This window comes from Leiobunum rupestre, chromosome 1, assembly GCF_980474605.1.
Source record: "Leiobunum rupestre chromosome 1, qqLeiRupe1.1.hap1, whole genome shotgun sequence".
Taxonomy (NCBI): domain Eukaryota; kingdom Metazoa; phylum Arthropoda; class Arachnida; order Opiliones; family Sclerosomatidae; genus Leiobunum; species Leiobunum rupestre.
Genome location: NC_143384.1, coordinates 61,676,140 through 61,690,519, shown reverse-complemented (window position 1 = coordinate 61,690,519; position 14,380 = coordinate 61,676,140). Strand labels below are relative to the sequence as shown.

The following is a 14,380-nucleotide window of genomic DNA, read 5'->3' as shown; positions in this document are numbered from 1 at the left end:
CGCCATTAAATGTTATATCTGCAGTCGGCAGGATTCGAACCTGCGCGGGAAGATCCCAACAGTTTTCTAGTCTGTCGCCTTAACCACTCGGCCACGACTGCTTGATATTGACCTAAATATGAGAACTTTTTAATTGAAATATTTGGCGTCCATAAAAACGCCATTAAATGTTATATCCGCAGTCGGCAGGATTCAAACCTGCGCGGGAAGATCCCAACAGATTTCTAGTGTGTTGCCTTAACCACTCAGCCACGACTGCTTGATATTGATTTAAATATGAGAACTTTTAAATGGAAATATTTGGCGTTCATAAAAACGCCATTAAATGTTGTATCCGCAGTCGGCAGGATTCGAACCTGCGCGGGAAGATCCCAACAGAATTCTAGTCTGTCGCCTTAACCACTCGGCCACGACTGCTTGATACTGACCTTAATATGAGATTTTTAAATTGAAATATTTGGCGTTCATAAATAGGCCATTAAATGTTATATCCGCACTCAGCAGGATTCGAACCTGCGCGGGAAGATCCCAACAGATTTCTAGTCTGTCGCCTTAACCACTCGGCCACGACTGCTTGATACTGACCTTAATATGAGAACTTTTAAATTGAAATATTTGGCGTTCATAAAAACGCCATTAAATGTTGTATCCGCAGTCGGCAGGATTCGAACCTGCGCGGGAAGATCCCAACAGATTTCTAGTCTGTCGCCTTAACCACTCGGCCACGACTGCTTGACATTGACCTTAATATGAGAACTTTTAAATTGAAATATTTGGCGTTCATAAATAGGCCATTAAATGTTATATCCGCACTCGGCAGGATTCGAACCTGCGCGGGAAGATCCCAACAGATTTCTAGTTGGTCGCCTTAACCACTCGGCCACGACTGCTTGATACTGAACTAAATATGAGAACTTTTAAATTGAAATATTTGGCGTTCATAAAAACGCCATTGAATGTTATATCCGCAGTCGGCAGGATTCGAACCTGCGCGGGAAGATCCCAACAGATTTCTAGTCTGTCGCCTTAACCACTCGGCCACGACTGCTTGATATTGGCCTAAATATGAGAACTTTTTAATTGAAATATTTTGCGATCATAAAAACACTATTAAATGTTATATCCGCAGTCGGCAGGAATCGAACCTGCGCGGGAAGATCCCAACAGATTTCTAGTTGGTCGCCTTAACCACTCGGCCACGACTGCTTGAGTTTGACCTTAATATGAGAACTTTTAAATTGAAATATTTGGCGTTCATATAAACGCCATTAAATGTTATATCCGCAGTCGACAGGATTCGAACCTGCGCGGGAAGATCCCAACAGATTTCTAGTCTGTCGCCTTAACCACTCGGCCACGACTGCTTGACAATGACCTTAATATGAGAACTTTTAAATTGAAATATTTGGCGTTCATAAATAGGCCATTAAATGTTATATGCGCACTCGGCAGGATTCGAACCTGCGCGGGAAGATCCCAACAGATTTCTAGTCTGTCGCCTTAACCACTCGGCCACGACTGCTTGACATTGACCTTAATATGAGAACTTTTAAATTGAAATATTTGGCGTTCATAAATAGGCCATTAAATGTTATATCCGCACTCGGCAGAATTCGAACCTGCGCGGGAAGATCCCAACAGATTTCTAGTTGGTCGCCTTAACCACTCGGCCACGACTGCTTGACATTGACCTTAATATGAGAACTTTTAAATTGAAATATTTGGCGTTCATAAATAGGCCATTAAATGTTATATCCGCACTCGGCAGGATTCGAACCTTCGCGGGAGGATCCCAACAGATTTCTAGTTGGTCGCCTTAACCACTCGGCCACGACTGCTTGACATTGACCTTAATATGAGAACTTTTAAATTGAAATATTTGGCGTTCATAAATAGGCCATTAAATGTTATATCCGCACTCGGCAGGATTCGAACCTGCGCGGGAAGATCCCAACAGATTTCTAGTTGGTCGCCTTAACCACTCGGCCACGACTGCTTGACATTGACCTTAATATGAGAACTTTTAAATTGAAATATTTGGCGTTCATAAATAGGCCATTAAATGTTATATCCGCACTCGGCAGGATTCGAACCTGCGCGGGAAGATCCCAACAGATTTCTAGTTGGTCGCCTTAACCACTCGGCCACGACTGCTTGATACTGAACTAAATATGAGAACTTTTAAATTGAAATATTTGGCGTTCATAAAAACGCCATTGAATGTTATATCCGCAGTCGGCAGGATTCGAACCTGCGCGGGAAGATCCCAACAGATTTCTAGTCTGTCGCCTTAACCACTCGGCCACGACTGCTTGACATTGACCTTAATATGAGAACTTTTAAATTGAAATATTTGGCGTTCATAAATAGGCCATTAAATGTTATATCCGCACTCGGCAGGATTCGAACCTGCGCGGGAAGATCCCAACAGATTTCTAGTTGGTCGCCTTAACCACTCGGCCACGACTGCTTGACATTGACCTTAATATGAGAACTTTTAAATTGAAATATTTGGCGTTCATAAATAGGCCATTAAATGTTATATCCGCACTCGGCAGGATTCGAACCTGCGCGGGAAGATCCCAACAGATTTCTAGTTGGTCGCCTTAACCACTCGGCCACGACTGCTTGATACTGAACTAAATATGAGAACTTTTAAATTGAAATATTTGGCGTTCATAAAAACGCCATTGAATGTTATATCCGCAGTCGGCAGGATTCGAACCTGCGCGGGAAGATCCCAACAGATTTCTAGTCTGTCGCCTTAACCACTCGGCCACGACTGCTTGATATTGATTTAAATATGAGAACTTTTAAATTGAAATATTTGGCGTTCATATAAACACCATTAAATGTTATATCCGCAGTCGACAGGATTCGAACCTGCGCGGGAAGATCCCAACAGATTTCTAGTCTGTCGCCTTAACCACTCGGCCACGACTGCTTGATATTGATTTAAATATGAGAACTTTTAAATGGAAATATTTGGCGTTCATAAAAACGCCATTAAATGTTGTATCCGCAGTCGGCAGGATTCGAACCTGCGCGGGAAGATCCCAACAGAATTCTAGTCTGTCGCCTTAACCACTCGGCCACGACTGCTTGATACTGACCTTAATATGAGAACTTTTAAATTGAAATATTTGGCGTTCATAAATAGGCCATTAAATGTTATATCCGCACTCGGCAGGATTCGAACCTGCGCGGGAAGATCCCAACAGATTTCTAGTCTGTCGCCTTAACCACTCGGCCACGACTGCTTGATACTGACCTAAATATGAGAACTTTTAAATTTAAATATTTGGCGTTCATAAAAACGCCATTAAATGTTATATCCGCAGTCGGCAGGATTCGAACCTGCGCGGGAAGATCCCAACAGATTTCTAGTCTGTCGCCTTAACCAATCGGCCACGACTGCTTGATATTGATTTAAATATGAGAACTTTTAAATTGAAATATTTGGCGTTCATATAAACGCCATTAAATGTTATATCCGCAGTCGGCAGGATTCGAACCTGCGCGGGAAGATCCCAACAGATTTCTAGTCTGTTGCCTTAACCACTCAGCCACGACTGCTTGATATTGATTTAAATATGAGAACTTTTAAATGGAAATATTTGGCGTTCATAAAAACGCCATTAAATGTTGTATCCGCAGTCGGCAGGATTCGAACCTGCGCGGGAAGATCCCAACAGAATTCTAGTCTGTCGCCTTAACCACTCGGCCACGACTGCTTGATACTGACCTTAATATGAGATTTTTAAATTGAAATATTTGGCGTTCATAAATAGGCCATTAAATGTTATATCCGCACTCGGCAGGATTCGAACCTGCGCGGGAAGATCCCAACAGATTTCTAGTCTGTCGCCTTTACCACTCGGCCACGACTGCTTGATACTGACCTAAATATGAGAACCTTTAAATTGAAATATTTGGCGTTCATAAAAACGCCATTAAATGTTATATCCGCAGTCGGCAGGATTCGAACCTGCGCGGGAAGATCCCAACAGATTTCTAGTCTGTCGCCTTAACCACTCGGCCACGACTGCTTGATATTGACCTAAATATGAGAACTTTTAAATTGAAATATTTGGCGTTCATAAATAGGCCATTAAATGTTTTATCCGCACTCGGCAGGATTCGAACCTGCGCGGGTAGATCCCAACAGATTTCTAGTCTGTCGCCTTAACCACTCGGCCACGACTGCTTGATACTGACCTAAATATGAGAACTTTTAAATTGAAATATTTTTCGTTCATAAAAACGCCATTAAATGTTATATCCGCAGTCGGCAGGATTCGAACCTGCGCGGGAAGATCCCAACAGATTTCTAGTTGGTCGCCTTAACCACTCGGCCACGACTGCTTGATACTGAACTAAATATGAGAACTTTTAAATTGAAATATTTGGCGTTCATAAAAACGCCATTGAATGTTATATCCGCAGTCGGCAGGATTCGACCCTGCGCGGGAAGATCCCAACAGATTTCTAGTCTGTCGCCTTAACCACTCGGCCACGACTGCTTGATATTGACCTAAATATGATAACTTTTAAATTGAAATATTTTGCGTTCATAAAAACGCCATTAAATGTTATATCCGCAGTCGGCAGGATTCGAACCTGCGCGGGAAGATCCCAACAGTTTTCTAGTCTGTCGCCTTAACCACTCGGCCACGACAGCTTGATATTGACCTAAATATGAGAACTTTTTAATTTAAATATTTGGCGTTCATAAAAACGCCATTAAATGTTATATCCGCAGTCGGCAGGATTCGAACCTGCGCGGGAAGACCACAACAGATTTCTAGTCTGTCGCCTTAACCACTCGGTCACGACTGCTTGATATTGGCCTAAATATGAGAACTTTTTAATTGAAATATTTTGCGTTCATAAAAACACTATTAAATGTTATATCCGCAGTCGGCAGGAATCGAACCTGCGCGGGATGATCCCAACAGATTTCTAGTCTGTCGCCTTAACCACTCGGCCACGACTGCTTGAGTTTGACCTTAATATGAGAACTTTTAAATTTAAATATTTGGCGTTCATAAAAGAGCCACTAAATGTTATATCCGCAGTCGGCAGGATTCGACCCTGCGCGGGAAGATCCCAACAGATTTCTAGTCTGTCGCCTTAACCACTCGGCCACGACTGCTTGATATTGATTTAAATATGAGAACTTTTAAATTGAAATATTTGGCGTTCATATAAACGCCATTAAATGTTATATCCGCAGTCGACAGGATTCGAACCTGCGCGGGAAGATCCCAACAGATTTCTAGTCTGTCGCCTTAACCACTCGGCCACGACTGCTTGATATTGATTTAAATATGAGAACTTTTAAATGGAAATATTTGGCGTTCATAAAAACGCCATTAAATGTTGTATCCGCAGTCGGCAGGATTCGAACCTGCGCGGGAAGATCCCAACAGAATTCTAGTCTGTCGCCTTAACCACTCGGCCACGACTGCTTGATACTGACCTTAATATGAGAACCTTTAAATTGAAATATTTGGCGTTCATAAATAGGCCATTAAATGTTATATCCGCACTCGGCAGGATTCGAACCTGCGCGGGAAGATCCCAACAGATTTCTAGTCTGTCGCCTTAACCACTCGGCCACGACTGCTTGATACTGACCTAAATATGAGAACTTTTAAATTTAAATATTTGGCGTTCATAAAAACGCCATTAAATGTTATATCCGCAGTCGGCAGGATTCGAACCTGCGCGGGAAGATCCCAACAGATTTCTAGTCTGTCGCCTTAACCAATCGGCCACGACTGCTTGATATGGATTTAAATATGAGAACTTTTAAATTGAAATATTTGGCGTTCATATAAACGCCATTAAATGTTATATCCGCAGTCGGCAGGATTCGAACCTGCGCGGGAAGATCCCAACAGATTTCTAGTCTGTTGCCTTAACCACTCAGCCACGACTGCTTGATATTGATTTAAATATGAGAACTTTTAAATGGAAATATTTGGCGTTCATAAAAACGCCATTAAATGTTGTATCCGCAGTCGGCAGGATTCGAACCTGCGCGGGAAGATCCCAACAGAATTCTAGTCTGTCGCCTTAACCACTCGGCCACGACTGCTTGATACTGACCTTAATATGAGATTTTTAAATTGAAATATTTGGCGTTCATAAATAGGCCATTAAATGTTATATCCGCACTCGGCAGGATTCGAACCTGCGCGGGAAGATCCCAACAGATTTCTAGTCTGTCGCCTTAACCACTCGGCCACGACTGCTTGATACTGACCTTAATATGAGAACTTTTAAATTGAAATATTTGGCGTTCATAAAAACGCCATTAAATGTTGTATCCGCAGTCGGCAGGATTCGAACCTGCGCGGGAAGATCCCAACAGATTTCTAGTCTGTCGCCTTAACCACTCGGCCACGACTGCTTGACATTGACCTTAATATGAGAACTTTTAAATTGAAATATTTGGCGTTCATAAATAGGCCATTAAATGTTATATCCGCACTCGGCAGGATTCGAACCTGCGCGGGAAGATCCCAACAGATTTCTAGTTGGTCGCCTTAACCACTCGGCCACGACTGCTTGACATTGACCTTAATATGAGAACTTTTAAATTGAAATATTTGGCGTTCATAAATAGGCCATTAAATGTTATATCCGCACTCGGCAGGATTCGAACCTGCGCGGGAAGATCCCAACAGATTTCTAGTTGGTCGCCTTAACCACTCGGCCACGACTGCTTGACATTGACCTTAATATGAGAACTTTTAAATTGAAATATTTGGCGTTCATAAATAGGCCATTAAATGTTATATCCGCACTCGGCAGGATTCGAACCTGCGCGGGAAGATCCCAACAGATTTCTAGTTGGTCGCCTTAACCACTCGGCCACGACTGCTTGATACTGAACTAAATATGAGAACTTTTAAATTGAAATATTTGGCGTTCATAAAAACGCCATTGAATGTTATATCCGCAGTCGGCAGGATTCGAACCTGCGCGGGAAGATCCCAACAGATTTCTAGTCTGTCGCCTTAACCACTCGGCCACGACTGCTTGACATTGACCTTAATATGAGAACTTTTAAATTGAAATATTTGGCGTTCATAAATAGGCCATTAAATGTTATATCCGCACTCGGCAGGATTCGAACCTGCGCGGGAAGATCCCAACAGATTTCTAGTTGGTCGCCTTAACCACTCGGCCACGACTGCTTGACATTGACCTTAATATGAGAACTTTTAAATTGAAATATTTGGCGTTCATAAATAGGCCATTAAATGTTATATCCGCACTCGGCAGGATTCGAACCTGCGCGGGAAGATCCCAACAGATTTCTAGTTGGTCGCCTTAACCACTCGGCCACGACTGCTTGATACTGAACTAAATATGAGAACTTTTAAATTGAAATATTTGGCGTTCATAAAAACGCCATTGAATGTTATATCCGCAGTCGGCAGGATTCGAACCTGCGCGGGAAGATCCCAACAGATTTCTAGTCTGTCGCCTTAACCACTCGGCCACGACTGCTTGATATTGATTTAAATATGAGAACTTTTAAATTGAAATATTTGGCGTTCATATAAACACCATTAAATGTTATATCCGCAGTCGACAGGATTCGAACCTGCGCGGGAAGATCCCAACAGATTTCTAGTCTGTCGCCTTAACCACTCGGCCACGACTGCTTGATATTGATTTAAATATGAGAACTTTTAAATGGAAATATTTGGCGTTCATAAAAACGCCATTAAATGTTGTATCCGCAGTCGGCAGGATTCGAACCTGCGCGGGAAGATCCCAACAGAATTCTAGTCTGTCGCCTTAACCACTCGGCCACGACTGCTTGATACTGACCTTAATATGAGAACTTTTAAATTGAAATATTTGGCGTTCATAAATAGGCCATTAAATGTTATATCCGCACTCGGCAGGATTCGAACCTGCGCGGGAAGATCCCAACAGATTTCTAGTCTGTCGCCTTAACCACTCGGCCACGACTGCTTGATACTGACCTAAATATGAGAACTTTTAAATTTAAATATTTGGCGTTCATAAAAACGCCATTAAATGTTATATCCGCAGTCGGCAGGATTCGAACCTGCGCGGGAAGATCCCAACAGATTTCTAGTCTGTCGCCTTAACCAATCGGCCACGACTGCTTGATATTGATTTAAATATGAGAACTTTTAAATTGAAATATTTGGCGTTCATATAAACGCCATTAAATGTTATATCCGCAGTCGGCAGGATTCGAACCTGCGCGGGAAGATCCCAACAGATTTCTAGTCTGTTGCCTTAACCACTCAGCCACGACTGCTTGATATTGATTTAAATATGAGAACTTTTAAATGGAAATATTTGGCGTTCATAAAAACGCCATTAAATGTTGTATCCGCAGTCGGCAGGATTCGAACCTGCGCGGGAAGATCCCAACAGAATTCTAGTCTGTCGCCTTAACCACTCGGCCACGACTGCTTGATACTGACCTTAATATGAGATTTTTAAATTGAAATATTTGGCGTTCATAAATAGGCCATTAAATGTTATATCCGCACTCGGCAGGATTCGAACCTGCGCGGGAAGATCCCAACAGATTTCTAGTCTGTCGCCTTTACCACTCGGCCACGACTGCTTGATACTGACCTAAATATGAGAACCTTTAAATTGAAATATTTGGCGTTCATAAAAACGCCATTAAATGTTATATCCGCAGTCGGCAGGATTCGAACCTGCGCGGGAAGATCCCAACAGATTTCTAGTCTGTCGCCTTAACCACTCGGCCACGACTGCTTGATATTGACCTAAATATGAGAACTTTTAAATTGAAATATTTGGCGTTCATAAATAGGCCATTAAATGTTTTATCCGCACTCGGCAGGATTCGAACCTGCGCGGGTAGATCCCAACAGATTTCTAGTCTGTCGCCTTAACCACTCGGCCACGACTGCTTGATACTGACCTAAATATGAGAACTTTTAAATTGAAATATTTTTCGTTCATAAAAACGCCATTAAATGTTATATCCGCAGTCGGCAGGATTCGAACCTGCGCGGGAAGATCCCAACAGATTTCTAGTTGGTCGCCTTAACCACTCGGCCACGACTGCTTGATACTGAACTAAATATGAGAACTTTTAAATTGAAATATTTGGCGTTCATAAAAACGCCATTGAATGTTATATCCGCAGTCGGCAGGATTCGACCCTGCGCGGGAAGATCCCAACAGATTTCTAGTCTGTCGCCTTAACCACTCGGCCACGACTGCTTGATATTGACCTAAATATGATAACTTTTAAATTGAAATATTTTGCGTTCATAAAAACGCCATTAAATGTTATATCCGCAGTCGGCAGGATTCGAACCTGCGCGGGAAGATCCCAACAGTTTTCTAGTCTGTCGCCTTAACCACTCGGCCACGACAGCTTGATATTGACCTAAATATGAGAACTTTTTAATTTAAATATTTGGCGTTCATAAAAACGCCATTAAATGTTATATCCGCAGTCGGCAGGATTCGAACCTGCGCGGGAAGACCACAACAGATTTCTAGTCTGTCGCCTTAACCACTCGGTCACGACTGCTTGATATTGGCCTAAATATGAGAACTTTTTAATTGAAATATTTTGCGTTCATAAAAACACTATTAAATGTTATATCCGCAGTCGGCAGGAATCGAACCTGCGCGGGATGATCCCAACAGATTTCTAGTCTGTCGCCTTAACCACTCGGCCACGACTGCTTGAGTTTGACCTTAATATGAGAACTTTTAAATTTAAATATTTGGCGTTCATAAAAGAGCCACTAAATGTTATATCCGCAGTCGGCAGGATTCGACCCTGCGCGGGAAGATCCCAACAGATTTCTAGTCTGTCGCCTTAACCACTCGGCCACGACTGCTTGATATTGATTTAAATATGAGAACTTTTAAATTGAAATATTTGGCGTTCATATAAACGCCATTAAATGTTATATCCGCAGTCGGCAGGATTCGAACCTGCGCGGGAAGATCCCAACAGATTTCTAGTCTGTCGCCTTAACCACTCGGCCACGACTGCTTGATATTGATTTAAATATGAGAACTTTTAAATGGAAATATTTGGCGTTCATAAAAACGCCATTAAATGTTGTATCCGCAGTCGGCAGGATTCGAACCTGCGCGGGAAGATCCCAACAGAATTCTAGTCTGTCGCCTTAACCACTCGGCCACGACTGCTTGATACTGACCTTAATATGAGAACCTTTAAATTGAAATATTTGGCGTTCATAAATAGGCCATTAAATGTTATATCCGCACTCGGCAGGATTCGAACCTGCGCGGGAAGATCCCAACAGATTTCTAGTCTGTCGCCTTAACCACTCGGCCACGACTGCTTGATACTGACCTAAATATGAGAACTTTTAAATTTAAATATTTGGCGTTCATAAAAACGCCATTAAATGTTATATCCGCAGTCGGCAGGATTCGAACCTGCGCGGGAAGATCCCAACAGATTTCTAGTCTGTCGCCTTAACCAATCGGCCACGACTGCTTGATATGGATTTAAATATGAGAACTTTTAAATTGAAATATTTGGCGTTCATATAAACGCCATTAAATGTTATATCCGCAGTCGGCAGGATTCGAACCTGCGCGGGAAGATCCCAACAGATTTCTAGTCTGTTGCCTTAACCACTCAGCCACGACTGCTTGATATTGATTTAAATATGAGAACTTTTAAATGGAAATATTTGGCGTTCATAAAAACGCCATTAAATGTTGTATCCGCAGTCGGCAGGATTCGAACCTGCGCGGGAAGATCCCAACAGAATTCTAGTCTGTCGCCTTAACCACTCGGCCACGACTGCTTGATACTGACCTTAATATGAGATTTTTAAATTGAAATATTTGGCGTTCATAAATAGGCCATTAAATGTTATATCCGCACTCGGCAGGATTCGAACCTGCGCGGGAAGATCCCAACAGATTTCTAGTCTGTCGCCTTAACCACTCGGCCACGACTGCTTGATACTGACCTTAATATGAGAACTTTTAAATTGAAATATTTGGCGTTCATAAAAACGCCATTAAATGTTGTATCCGCAGTCGGCAGGATTCGAACCTGCGCGGGAAGATCCCAACAGATTTCTAGTCTGTCGCCTTAACCACTCGGCCACGACTGCTTGACATTGACCTTAATATGAGAACTTTTAAATTGAAATATTTGGCGTTCATAAATAGGCCATTAAATGTTATATCCGCACTCGGCAGGATTCGAACCTGCGCGGGAAGATCCCAACAGATTTCTAGTTGGTCGCCTTAACCACTCGGCCACGACTGCTTGATACTGAACTAAATATGAGAACTTTTAAATTGAAATATTTGGCGTTCATAAAAACGCCATTGAATGTTATATCCGCAGTCGGCAGGATTCGAACCTGCGCGGGAAGATCCCAACAGATTTCTAGTCTGTCGCCTTAACCCTTCGGCCACGACTGCTTGATATTGGCCTAAATATGAGAACTTTTTAATTGAAATATTTTGCGTTCATAAAAACACTATTAAATGTTATATCCGCAGTCGGCAGGAATCGAACCTGCGCGGGATGATCCCAACAGATTTCTAGTCTGTCGCCTTAACCACTCGGCCACGACTGCTTGATACTGACCTAAATATGAGAACTTTTAAATTGAAATATTTTGCGTTCATAAAAACGCCATTAAATGTTATATCCGCAGTCGGCAGGATTCGAACCTGCGCGGGAAGATCCCAACAGATTTCTAGTCTGTCGCCTTAACCACGACTGCTTGATATTGACCTAAATATGAGAACTTTTAAATTGAAATATTTTGCGTTCATAAAAACGCCATTAAATGTTATATCCGCAGTCGGCAGGATTCGAACCTGCGCGGGAAGATCCCAACAGTTTTCTAGTCTGTCGCCTTAACCACTCGGCCACGACTGCTTGATATTGACCTAAATATGAGAACTTTTTAATTGAAATATTTTGCGTTCATAAAAACGCCATTAAATGTTATATCCGCAGTCGTCAGGATTCGAACCTGCGCGGGAAGATCCCAACAGTTTTCTAGTCTGTCGCCTTAACCACTCGGCCACGACTACTTGATATTGACCTAAATATGAGAACTTTTTAATTGAAATATTTGGCGTCCATAAAAACGCCATTAAATGTTATATCCGCAGTCGGCAGGATTCGAACCTGCGCGGGAAGATCCCAACAGATTTCTAGTCTGTCGCCTTAACCACTCGGCCACGACTGCTTGATATCGACCTAAATATGAGAACCTTTAAATTGAAATATTTGGCGTTCATAAAAACGCCATTAAATGTTATATCCGCAGTCGGCAGGATTCGAACCTGCGCGGGAAGATCCCAACAGATTTCTAGTCTGTCGCCTTAACCACTCGGCCACGACTGCTTGATATTGACCTAAATATGAGAACTTTTAAATTGAAATATTTGGCGTTCATAAATAGGCCATTAAATGTTTTATCCGCACTCGGCAGGATTCGAACCTGCGCGGGAAGATCCCAACAGATTTCTAGTCTGTCGCCTTAACCACTCGGCCACGACTGCTTGATACTGACCATAATATGAGAACTTTTAAATTGAAATATTTTTCGTTCATAAAAACGCCATTAAATGTTATATCCGCAGTCGGCAGGATTCGAACCTGCGCGGGAAGATCCCAACAGATTTCTAGTCTGTCGCCTTAACCATTCGGCCACGACTACTTGAAATTGACCTTAATATGAGAACTTTTAAATTGAAATATTTGGCGTTCATAAAAACGCCATTAAATGTTGTATCCGCAGTCGGCAGGATTCGAACCTGCGCGGGAAGATCCCAACAGATTTCTAGTCGTTCGCCTTAACCACTCGGCCACGACTGCTTGATTTTGACCTTAATATGAGAACTTTTAAATTGAAATATTTGGCGTTCATAAAAACGCCATTAAATGTTATATCCGCAGTAGGCAGGATTCGAACCTGCGCGGGAAGATCCCAACAGATTTCTAGTCTGTCGCCTTAACCACTCGGCCACGACTGCTTGATACTGACCTAAATATGAGAACTTTTAAATTGAAATACTTGGCGTTCATAAAAACGCCATTAAATGTAATATCCGCAGTCGGCAGGATTCGAAACTGCGCGGGAAGATCCCAACAGTTTTCTAGTCTGTCTCCTTAACCACTCAGCCACGACTGCTTGATATTGACCTAAATATGAGAACTTTTAAATTGAAATATTTTGCGTTCATAAAAACGCCATTAAATGTTATATCTGCAGTCGGCAGGATTCGAACCTGCGCGGGAAGATCCCAACAGTTTTCTAGTCTGTCGCCTTAACCACTCGGCCACGACTGCTTGATATTGACCTAAATATGAGAACTTTTTAATTGAAATATTTGGCGTCCATAAAAACGCCATTAAATGTTATATCCGCAGTCGGCAGGATTCAAACCTGCGCGGGAAGATCCCAACAGATTTCTAGTGTGTTGCCTTAACCACTCAGCCACGACTGCTTGATATTGATTTAAATATGAGAACTTTTAAATGGAAATATTTGGCGTTCATAAAAACGCCATTAAATGTTGTATCCGCAGTCGGCAGGATTCGAACCTGCGCGGGAAGATCCCAACAGAATTCTAGTCTGTCGCCTTAACCACTCGGCCACGACTGCTTGATACTGACCTTAATATGAGATTTTTAAATTGAAATATTTGGCGTTCATAAATAGGCCATTAAATGTTATATCCGCACTCAGCAGGATTCGAACCTGCGCGGGAAGATCCCAACAGATTTCTAGTCTGTCGCCTTAACCACTCGGCCACGACTGCTTGATACTGACCTTAATATGAGAACTTTTAAATTGAAATATTTGGCGTTCATAAAAACGCCATTAAATGTTGTATCCGCAGTCGGCAGGATTCGAACCTGCGCGGGAAGATCCCAACAGATTTCTAGTCTGTCGCCTTAACCACTCGGCCACGACTGCTTGACATTGACCTTAATATGAGAACTTTTAAATTGAAATATTTGGCGTTCATAAATAGGCCATTAAATGTTATATCTGCACTCGGCAGGATTCGAACCTGCGCGGGAAGATCCCAACAGATTTCTAGTTGGTCGCCTTAACCACTCGGCCACGACTGCTTGATACTGAACTAAATATGAGAACTTTTAAATTGAAATATTTGGCGTTCATAAAAACGCCATTGAATGTTATATCCGCAGTCGGCAGGATTCGAACCTGCGCGGGAAGATCCCAACAGATTTCTAGTCTGTCGCCTTAACCACTCGGCCACGACTGCTTGATATTGGCCTAAATATGAGAACTTTTTAATTGAAATATTTTGCGATCATAAAAACACTATTAAATGTTAT

At 42.3% G+C, this 14,380-nt stretch overlaps 69 non-coding genes across 69 annotated transcripts; all 69 read right to left on the bottom strand.

Moving 5' to 3' along the window:
• Positions 1-19: 19 nt before the first annotated feature.
• Positions 20-101, bottom strand: TRNAS-AGA (transfer RNA serine (anticodon AGA)). The gene has a single exon. It is a non-coding gene; the product is annotated as a tRNA-Ser (tRNA).
• A 234-nt stretch (positions 102-335) lies between these two features.
• On the bottom strand, positions 336-417 carry TRNAS-AGA (transfer RNA serine (anticodon AGA)). Its single transcript has one exon. It is a non-coding gene; the product is annotated as a tRNA-Ser (tRNA).
• A 75-nt stretch (positions 418-492) lies between these two features.
• TRNAS-AGA (transfer RNA serine (anticodon AGA)) lies at positions 493-574 on the bottom strand. Its single transcript has one exon. It is a non-coding gene; the product is annotated as a tRNA-Ser (tRNA).
• Positions 575-650: 76 nt separating this feature from the next.
• TRNAS-AGA (transfer RNA serine (anticodon AGA)) lies at positions 651-732 on the bottom strand. Its single transcript has one exon. It is a non-coding gene; the product is annotated as a tRNA-Ser (tRNA).
• A 234-nt stretch (positions 733-966) lies between these two features.
• On the bottom strand, positions 967-1,048 carry TRNAS-AGA (transfer RNA serine (anticodon AGA)). The gene has a single exon. It is a non-coding gene; the product is annotated as a tRNA-Ser (tRNA).
• Positions 1,049-1,124: 76 nt separating this feature from the next.
• On the bottom strand, positions 1,125-1,206 carry TRNAS-AGA (transfer RNA serine (anticodon AGA)). Its single transcript has one exon. It is a non-coding gene; the product is annotated as a tRNA-Ser (tRNA).
• A 76-nt stretch (positions 1,207-1,282) lies between these two features.
• Positions 1,283-1,364, bottom strand: TRNAS-AGA (transfer RNA serine (anticodon AGA)). Its single transcript has one exon. It is a non-coding gene; the product is annotated as a tRNA-Ser (tRNA).
• A 76-nt stretch (positions 1,365-1,440) lies between these two features.
• On the bottom strand, positions 1,441-1,522 carry TRNAS-AGA (transfer RNA serine (anticodon AGA)). The gene has a single exon. It is a non-coding gene; the product is annotated as a tRNA-Ser (tRNA).
• A 708-nt stretch (positions 1,523-2,230) lies between these two features.
• TRNAS-AGA (transfer RNA serine (anticodon AGA)) lies at positions 2,231-2,312 on the bottom strand. Its single transcript has one exon. It is a non-coding gene; the product is annotated as a tRNA-Ser (tRNA).
• A 392-nt stretch (positions 2,313-2,704) lies between these two features.
• TRNAS-AGA (transfer RNA serine (anticodon AGA)) lies at positions 2,705-2,786 on the bottom strand. Its single transcript has one exon. It is a non-coding gene; the product is annotated as a tRNA-Ser (tRNA).
• Positions 2,787-2,862: 76 nt separating this feature from the next.
• TRNAS-AGA (transfer RNA serine (anticodon AGA)) lies at positions 2,863-2,944 on the bottom strand. The gene has a single exon. It is a non-coding gene; the product is annotated as a tRNA-Ser (tRNA).
• Positions 2,945-3,020: 76 nt separating this feature from the next.
• Positions 3,021-3,102, bottom strand: TRNAS-AGA (transfer RNA serine (anticodon AGA)). Its single transcript has one exon. It is a non-coding gene; the product is annotated as a tRNA-Ser (tRNA).
• A 76-nt stretch (positions 3,103-3,178) lies between these two features.
• TRNAS-AGA (transfer RNA serine (anticodon AGA)) lies at positions 3,179-3,260 on the bottom strand. The gene has a single exon. It is a non-coding gene; the product is annotated as a tRNA-Ser (tRNA).
• A 76-nt stretch (positions 3,261-3,336) lies between these two features.
• TRNAS-AGA (transfer RNA serine (anticodon AGA)) lies at positions 3,337-3,418 on the bottom strand. The gene has a single exon. It is a non-coding gene; the product is annotated as a tRNA-Ser (tRNA).
• Positions 3,419-3,494: 76 nt separating this feature from the next.
• Positions 3,495-3,576, bottom strand: TRNAS-AGA (transfer RNA serine (anticodon AGA)). Its single transcript has one exon. It is a non-coding gene; the product is annotated as a tRNA-Ser (tRNA).
• Positions 3,577-3,652: 76 nt separating this feature from the next.
• On the bottom strand, positions 3,653-3,734 carry TRNAS-AGA (transfer RNA serine (anticodon AGA)). The gene has a single exon. It is a non-coding gene; the product is annotated as a tRNA-Ser (tRNA).
• Positions 3,735-3,809: 75 nt separating this feature from the next.
• TRNAS-AGA (transfer RNA serine (anticodon AGA)) lies at positions 3,810-3,891 on the bottom strand. The gene has a single exon. It is a non-coding gene; the product is annotated as a tRNA-Ser (tRNA).
• Positions 3,892-3,967: 76 nt separating this feature from the next.
• Positions 3,968-4,049, bottom strand: TRNAS-AGA (transfer RNA serine (anticodon AGA)). Its single transcript has one exon. It is a non-coding gene; the product is annotated as a tRNA-Ser (tRNA).
• Positions 4,050-4,125: 76 nt separating this feature from the next.
• TRNAS-AGA (transfer RNA serine (anticodon AGA)) lies at positions 4,126-4,207 on the bottom strand. Its single transcript has one exon. It is a non-coding gene; the product is annotated as a tRNA-Ser (tRNA).
• A 76-nt stretch (positions 4,208-4,283) lies between these two features.
• Positions 4,284-4,365, bottom strand: TRNAS-AGA (transfer RNA serine (anticodon AGA)). The gene has a single exon. It is a non-coding gene; the product is annotated as a tRNA-Ser (tRNA).
• Positions 4,366-4,441: 76 nt separating this feature from the next.
• Positions 4,442-4,523, bottom strand: TRNAS-AGA (transfer RNA serine (anticodon AGA)). Its single transcript has one exon. It is a non-coding gene; the product is annotated as a tRNA-Ser (tRNA).
• A 76-nt stretch (positions 4,524-4,599) lies between these two features.
• On the bottom strand, positions 4,600-4,681 carry TRNAS-AGA (transfer RNA serine (anticodon AGA)). Its single transcript has one exon. It is a non-coding gene; the product is annotated as a tRNA-Ser (tRNA).
• Positions 4,682-4,915: 234 nt separating this feature from the next.
• On the bottom strand, positions 4,916-4,997 carry TRNAS-AGA (transfer RNA serine (anticodon AGA)). The gene has a single exon. It is a non-coding gene; the product is annotated as a tRNA-Ser (tRNA).
• A 76-nt stretch (positions 4,998-5,073) lies between these two features.
• On the bottom strand, positions 5,074-5,155 carry TRNAS-AGA (transfer RNA serine (anticodon AGA)). Its single transcript has one exon. It is a non-coding gene; the product is annotated as a tRNA-Ser (tRNA).
• Positions 5,156-5,231: 76 nt separating this feature from the next.
• Positions 5,232-5,313, bottom strand: TRNAS-AGA (transfer RNA serine (anticodon AGA)). The gene has a single exon. It is a non-coding gene; the product is annotated as a tRNA-Ser (tRNA).
• Positions 5,314-5,389: 76 nt separating this feature from the next.
• TRNAS-AGA (transfer RNA serine (anticodon AGA)) lies at positions 5,390-5,471 on the bottom strand. The gene has a single exon. It is a non-coding gene; the product is annotated as a tRNA-Ser (tRNA).
• A 76-nt stretch (positions 5,472-5,547) lies between these two features.
• TRNAS-AGA (transfer RNA serine (anticodon AGA)) lies at positions 5,548-5,629 on the bottom strand. The gene has a single exon. It is a non-coding gene; the product is annotated as a tRNA-Ser (tRNA).
• Positions 5,630-5,705: 76 nt separating this feature from the next.
• TRNAS-AGA (transfer RNA serine (anticodon AGA)) lies at positions 5,706-5,787 on the bottom strand. Its single transcript has one exon. It is a non-coding gene; the product is annotated as a tRNA-Ser (tRNA).
• Positions 5,788-5,863: 76 nt separating this feature from the next.
• On the bottom strand, positions 5,864-5,945 carry TRNAS-AGA (transfer RNA serine (anticodon AGA)). The gene has a single exon. It is a non-coding gene; the product is annotated as a tRNA-Ser (tRNA).
• Positions 5,946-6,021: 76 nt separating this feature from the next.
• On the bottom strand, positions 6,022-6,103 carry TRNAS-AGA (transfer RNA serine (anticodon AGA)). Its single transcript has one exon. It is a non-coding gene; the product is annotated as a tRNA-Ser (tRNA).
• A 75-nt stretch (positions 6,104-6,178) lies between these two features.
• Positions 6,179-6,260, bottom strand: TRNAS-AGA (transfer RNA serine (anticodon AGA)). Its single transcript has one exon. It is a non-coding gene; the product is annotated as a tRNA-Ser (tRNA).
• A 76-nt stretch (positions 6,261-6,336) lies between these two features.
• TRNAS-AGA (transfer RNA serine (anticodon AGA)) lies at positions 6,337-6,418 on the bottom strand. Its single transcript has one exon. It is a non-coding gene; the product is annotated as a tRNA-Ser (tRNA).
• A 550-nt stretch (positions 6,419-6,968) lies between these two features.
• Positions 6,969-7,050, bottom strand: TRNAS-AGA (transfer RNA serine (anticodon AGA)). The gene has a single exon. It is a non-coding gene; the product is annotated as a tRNA-Ser (tRNA).
• A 392-nt stretch (positions 7,051-7,442) lies between these two features.
• Positions 7,443-7,524, bottom strand: TRNAS-AGA (transfer RNA serine (anticodon AGA)). Its single transcript has one exon. It is a non-coding gene; the product is annotated as a tRNA-Ser (tRNA).
• Positions 7,525-7,600: 76 nt separating this feature from the next.
• Positions 7,601-7,682, bottom strand: TRNAS-AGA (transfer RNA serine (anticodon AGA)). The gene has a single exon. It is a non-coding gene; the product is annotated as a tRNA-Ser (tRNA).
• A 76-nt stretch (positions 7,683-7,758) lies between these two features.
• Positions 7,759-7,840, bottom strand: TRNAS-AGA (transfer RNA serine (anticodon AGA)). The gene has a single exon. It is a non-coding gene; the product is annotated as a tRNA-Ser (tRNA).
• Positions 7,841-7,916: 76 nt separating this feature from the next.
• TRNAS-AGA (transfer RNA serine (anticodon AGA)) lies at positions 7,917-7,998 on the bottom strand. Its single transcript has one exon. It is a non-coding gene; the product is annotated as a tRNA-Ser (tRNA).
• A 76-nt stretch (positions 7,999-8,074) lies between these two features.
• On the bottom strand, positions 8,075-8,156 carry TRNAS-AGA (transfer RNA serine (anticodon AGA)). Its single transcript has one exon. It is a non-coding gene; the product is annotated as a tRNA-Ser (tRNA).
• A 76-nt stretch (positions 8,157-8,232) lies between these two features.
• Positions 8,233-8,314, bottom strand: TRNAS-AGA (transfer RNA serine (anticodon AGA)). The gene has a single exon. It is a non-coding gene; the product is annotated as a tRNA-Ser (tRNA).
• A 76-nt stretch (positions 8,315-8,390) lies between these two features.
• On the bottom strand, positions 8,391-8,472 carry TRNAS-AGA (transfer RNA serine (anticodon AGA)). The gene has a single exon. It is a non-coding gene; the product is annotated as a tRNA-Ser (tRNA).
• A 75-nt stretch (positions 8,473-8,547) lies between these two features.
• On the bottom strand, positions 8,548-8,629 carry TRNAS-AGA (transfer RNA serine (anticodon AGA)). Its single transcript has one exon. It is a non-coding gene; the product is annotated as a tRNA-Ser (tRNA).
• Positions 8,630-8,705: 76 nt separating this feature from the next.
• On the bottom strand, positions 8,706-8,787 carry TRNAS-AGA (transfer RNA serine (anticodon AGA)). Its single transcript has one exon. It is a non-coding gene; the product is annotated as a tRNA-Ser (tRNA).
• A 76-nt stretch (positions 8,788-8,863) lies between these two features.
• On the bottom strand, positions 8,864-8,945 carry TRNAS-AGA (transfer RNA serine (anticodon AGA)). The gene has a single exon. It is a non-coding gene; the product is annotated as a tRNA-Ser (tRNA).
• A 76-nt stretch (positions 8,946-9,021) lies between these two features.
• TRNAS-AGA (transfer RNA serine (anticodon AGA)) lies at positions 9,022-9,103 on the bottom strand. The gene has a single exon. It is a non-coding gene; the product is annotated as a tRNA-Ser (tRNA).
• A 76-nt stretch (positions 9,104-9,179) lies between these two features.
• On the bottom strand, positions 9,180-9,261 carry TRNAS-AGA (transfer RNA serine (anticodon AGA)). Its single transcript has one exon. It is a non-coding gene; the product is annotated as a tRNA-Ser (tRNA).
• Positions 9,262-9,337: 76 nt separating this feature from the next.
• Positions 9,338-9,419, bottom strand: TRNAS-AGA (transfer RNA serine (anticodon AGA)). The gene has a single exon. It is a non-coding gene; the product is annotated as a tRNA-Ser (tRNA).
• A 234-nt stretch (positions 9,420-9,653) lies between these two features.
• On the bottom strand, positions 9,654-9,735 carry TRNAS-AGA (transfer RNA serine (anticodon AGA)). The gene has a single exon. It is a non-coding gene; the product is annotated as a tRNA-Ser (tRNA).
• A 76-nt stretch (positions 9,736-9,811) lies between these two features.
• On the bottom strand, positions 9,812-9,893 carry TRNAS-AGA (transfer RNA serine (anticodon AGA)). The gene has a single exon. It is a non-coding gene; the product is annotated as a tRNA-Ser (tRNA).
• A 76-nt stretch (positions 9,894-9,969) lies between these two features.
• TRNAS-AGA (transfer RNA serine (anticodon AGA)) lies at positions 9,970-10,051 on the bottom strand. Its single transcript has one exon. It is a non-coding gene; the product is annotated as a tRNA-Ser (tRNA).
• A 76-nt stretch (positions 10,052-10,127) lies between these two features.
• On the bottom strand, positions 10,128-10,209 carry TRNAS-AGA (transfer RNA serine (anticodon AGA)). The gene has a single exon. It is a non-coding gene; the product is annotated as a tRNA-Ser (tRNA).
• A 76-nt stretch (positions 10,210-10,285) lies between these two features.
• TRNAS-AGA (transfer RNA serine (anticodon AGA)) lies at positions 10,286-10,367 on the bottom strand. Its single transcript has one exon. It is a non-coding gene; the product is annotated as a tRNA-Ser (tRNA).
• A 76-nt stretch (positions 10,368-10,443) lies between these two features.
• TRNAS-AGA (transfer RNA serine (anticodon AGA)) lies at positions 10,444-10,525 on the bottom strand. Its single transcript has one exon. It is a non-coding gene; the product is annotated as a tRNA-Ser (tRNA).
• A 76-nt stretch (positions 10,526-10,601) lies between these two features.
• TRNAS-AGA (transfer RNA serine (anticodon AGA)) lies at positions 10,602-10,683 on the bottom strand. Its single transcript has one exon. It is a non-coding gene; the product is annotated as a tRNA-Ser (tRNA).
• Positions 10,684-10,759: 76 nt separating this feature from the next.
• On the bottom strand, positions 10,760-10,841 carry TRNAS-AGA (transfer RNA serine (anticodon AGA)). Its single transcript has one exon. It is a non-coding gene; the product is annotated as a tRNA-Ser (tRNA).
• Positions 10,842-10,916: 75 nt separating this feature from the next.
• Positions 10,917-10,998, bottom strand: TRNAS-AGA (transfer RNA serine (anticodon AGA)). Its single transcript has one exon. It is a non-coding gene; the product is annotated as a tRNA-Ser (tRNA).
• A 76-nt stretch (positions 10,999-11,074) lies between these two features.
• Positions 11,075-11,156, bottom strand: TRNAS-AGA (transfer RNA serine (anticodon AGA)). Its single transcript has one exon. It is a non-coding gene; the product is annotated as a tRNA-Ser (tRNA).
• A 234-nt stretch (positions 11,157-11,390) lies between these two features.
• TRNAS-AGA (transfer RNA serine (anticodon AGA)) lies at positions 11,391-11,472 on the bottom strand. The gene has a single exon. It is a non-coding gene; the product is annotated as a tRNA-Ser (tRNA).
• A 76-nt stretch (positions 11,473-11,548) lies between these two features.
• TRNAS-AGA (transfer RNA serine (anticodon AGA)) lies at positions 11,549-11,630 on the bottom strand. Its single transcript has one exon. It is a non-coding gene; the product is annotated as a tRNA-Ser (tRNA).
• Positions 11,631-11,856: 226 nt separating this feature from the next.
• On the bottom strand, positions 11,857-11,938 carry TRNAS-AGA (transfer RNA serine (anticodon AGA)). Its single transcript has one exon. It is a non-coding gene; the product is annotated as a tRNA-Ser (tRNA).
• A 234-nt stretch (positions 11,939-12,172) lies between these two features.
• On the bottom strand, positions 12,173-12,254 carry TRNAS-AGA (transfer RNA serine (anticodon AGA)). The gene has a single exon. It is a non-coding gene; the product is annotated as a tRNA-Ser (tRNA).
• A 76-nt stretch (positions 12,255-12,330) lies between these two features.
• Positions 12,331-12,412, bottom strand: TRNAS-AGA (transfer RNA serine (anticodon AGA)). The gene has a single exon. It is a non-coding gene; the product is annotated as a tRNA-Ser (tRNA).
• Positions 12,413-12,488: 76 nt separating this feature from the next.
• Positions 12,489-12,570, bottom strand: TRNAS-AGA (transfer RNA serine (anticodon AGA)). Its single transcript has one exon. It is a non-coding gene; the product is annotated as a tRNA-Ser (tRNA).
• A 76-nt stretch (positions 12,571-12,646) lies between these two features.
• TRNAS-AGA (transfer RNA serine (anticodon AGA)) lies at positions 12,647-12,728 on the bottom strand. Its single transcript has one exon. It is a non-coding gene; the product is annotated as a tRNA-Ser (tRNA).
• A 234-nt stretch (positions 12,729-12,962) lies between these two features.
• Positions 12,963-13,044, bottom strand: TRNAS-AGA (transfer RNA serine (anticodon AGA)). Its single transcript has one exon. It is a non-coding gene; the product is annotated as a tRNA-Ser (tRNA).
• Positions 13,045-13,278: 234 nt separating this feature from the next.
• TRNAS-AGA (transfer RNA serine (anticodon AGA)) lies at positions 13,279-13,360 on the bottom strand. The gene has a single exon. It is a non-coding gene; the product is annotated as a tRNA-Ser (tRNA).
• Positions 13,361-13,594: 234 nt separating this feature from the next.
• On the bottom strand, positions 13,595-13,676 carry TRNAS-AGA (transfer RNA serine (anticodon AGA)). Its single transcript has one exon. It is a non-coding gene; the product is annotated as a tRNA-Ser (tRNA).
• Positions 13,677-13,751: 75 nt separating this feature from the next.
• On the bottom strand, positions 13,752-13,833 carry TRNAS-AGA (transfer RNA serine (anticodon AGA)). Its single transcript has one exon. It is a non-coding gene; the product is annotated as a tRNA-Ser (tRNA).
• A 76-nt stretch (positions 13,834-13,909) lies between these two features.
• On the bottom strand, positions 13,910-13,991 carry TRNAS-AGA (transfer RNA serine (anticodon AGA)). The gene has a single exon. It is a non-coding gene; the product is annotated as a tRNA-Ser (tRNA).
• A 234-nt stretch (positions 13,992-14,225) lies between these two features.
• TRNAS-AGA (transfer RNA serine (anticodon AGA)) lies at positions 14,226-14,307 on the bottom strand. The gene has a single exon. It is a non-coding gene; the product is annotated as a tRNA-Ser (tRNA).
• Positions 14,308-14,380: the final 73 nt, after the last annotated feature.